Source organism: Otolemur garnettii, unplaced genomic scaffold (assembly GCF_000181295.1).
Source record: "Otolemur garnettii isolate 467f Iridium unplaced genomic scaffold, OtoGar3 scaffold00094, whole genome shotgun sequence".
Taxonomy (NCBI): Eukaryota; Metazoa; Chordata; class Mammalia; order Primates; family Galagidae; genus Otolemur; species Otolemur garnettii.
The window spans coordinates 3,459,580-3,461,995 of NW_003852489.1; positions in this window are offsets into that span (position 1 = coordinate 3,459,580).

Genomic DNA, 2,416 nt, shown 5'->3' on the forward strand with positions numbered 1-2,416 from the left:
AAAAAAATAAATTCAGTATAGCTGGGTGCAGTGGCTCATGCCTATAATCCTAGGACTCTGGGGAGGCCAAGGCAGGTGGATTGCCCAAGGTCATGAGTTGGAGACCAGCCTGAGCAAGACCTCGTCTCTAAAACATAGCCATGCCTTATGGCAGTTGCCTGTAGTCCCAGCTACCCGGAAGGCTGAAGTAAGAGGATAACTTGAGCCCAAGAGTTGGAGGTTACTGCGAGCTATGGCACTCTAGCCAGTGAGAATCTGTCTCAAAAAAAAAAAAAAAAAAAAGGAGAGAGATTCAATATGTTTTCATTTTTAGATAGAAATTCCTAGGCATAGTGAATAGCATGGTGGGATTGGCTAGAAGAGAATAGTGTTTAAAAGATATGATTGTATTCTTCTGTTGGTATGAGCTGAGACAGAGCTATAGGTCTAGTTTAGTATGCTTCAATCATGGTATCCCACATACATAGCAATGGACTATAATTGGTAGGCAATTCAGCAAGCAGTTGGCATGAGGGAGTTATAACATGAAGTAGTGAGGCTGTGCATGGTGGCTAACACCTGTAATCCTAGCTCCTTGCTTGAGCTCACAAGTTCGAGACCAGCCTGACCAAAAATGAGACCCTGTCTCTACTAAAATAGAAAAACTGAGGCAAGAGGATCACTGGAGCCTAAGAGTTGGAGGTTGCTGTGTGTTATGATGTCACGGCACTTTACCCAGGGCAAGAGCTTGAGACTCTGTCTCAAAAAAAAAAAAAAAACATGAAGTAGTGAGATTGTCTGTGTGACAGATTACCAAGGCAAAAGAGGACCACAAAGTACCAGAACTAGGACTCAGGTCTTGGAAAGAAGCTTATTTAACGGAACCAAAAAACAGAGTCATAACATGGAATTTATCATAGGCATAAACTGATACTGAGTTCCAGAGCTTCTTAAATCTTTCATTTATGGCCAGGATTGGTTCTAGATACTGAGGGAGAGTAGTGACCACAGGTGGCCATTAAGTAACCACACAATGGAGAAAAAATGGTTGTGGCAGTTTGAGAAAAAAGAACATAAAACATAATTCATAGTATGTTCCAGTATGGGAAACCACTAATATGGAATACAGTGCGGATGATTCTTCCCAGGGTCATGTAGTTTGGTGGCCCCAGAAATAGTCCATTTAAAAAAAAAGTCAAATAGCTGGACATGGTGGCATGCTCCTGCAGTCCCAGCTACTCAGGAAGCTGAGGATTGTTTGAGCCCAGGAGTTTAAGGCTGCAGTCCGATAGGATCATGCCACTGCATTCTGGCCCAGGCAAGAGAGCGAGACCCTGTCTCTAAAAAGAAAAACAAAAGTTAAAAAAAGAATTTGCTACAGTTTAAGGAAGGCCCTGATTTTCATGGAAGGACCTGAAGGGTTTGTTCTGAGCTGAAAGTTACATGTCTCAAGCAAGTAGCTAAACTTGAGACATTAAAAACAAGAACCAAAACTGCTAGGCAATAAGATGACATAATCATTACAGTCCCCGAAGGAAAACGTAAAAATAGACAAAGACCAGGCACTAAGACAAAAGCAGAACAAGAGCAGTGAGATGCAAGAGCCAAAGAAGAGATGAGAATGCTGGAGGAGTATTTAGGACAATTCCTAAAGCCATTAGTGAGGCTTTTCTGCCTCATGTGTATAGCATTAACAGACAGGAAAGTTAGATCATCCTATTATCTCAAATAAGGATATAAGCTTAGAGCAGAGAACCGTCCAAAAACCAGGTCAGAAGGCCATTTAGCAATAGTCTACAAAATGGGAGACACTTGCAACAATCCAGACATGAAATAGTAAGGGTCACCACGAAAGGAATGGCTGCTGTGTAAAAAATGATGAATTAATATGTCTCTGTGAGGGAAGAATTAGTAAGAGTTAGTGACGGATAAGCTTTCTTAAAGGAGAAGAGAAAGTCACTACTAAGGCCAACGCTGCAAGAAAACAGGAAGGTTGGAGAGGGCAACCAGTTTGGTGGTAGAGATAATGAATATGGGTGTCCTTGAGTTGGAAATGACAGAAGTTGAGTGGCTATGCTTTAGGGATGTCAGTCCTTGGTTGAAAAGGTAAGTCTAGAGATATGAATTGCAAAGCTAGCAGGAGATACTATTTCCTTCTCAGTCTTCATTCTACTTGCACTTTGAATGTTACCATGCCACTAGATGCCTACGTTGTGAATAACATGGTTCAAATCATTGATAGATTGAATGATAACATACTTTTCCATTCATTTATGTGTTTTTCTTTGAAGAGTGGAAAGCTCTATCAAAAAGGCCAACACTCAGCTAATTTTTCTTTCTTTTTTTTTTTTTTTTGAGATGGAGCCTCAAGCTATCCCCCTGGGTAGAGTGCCATGGCATCACGCTCACAGCAACCTCCAACTCCTGGGCTCAAGCG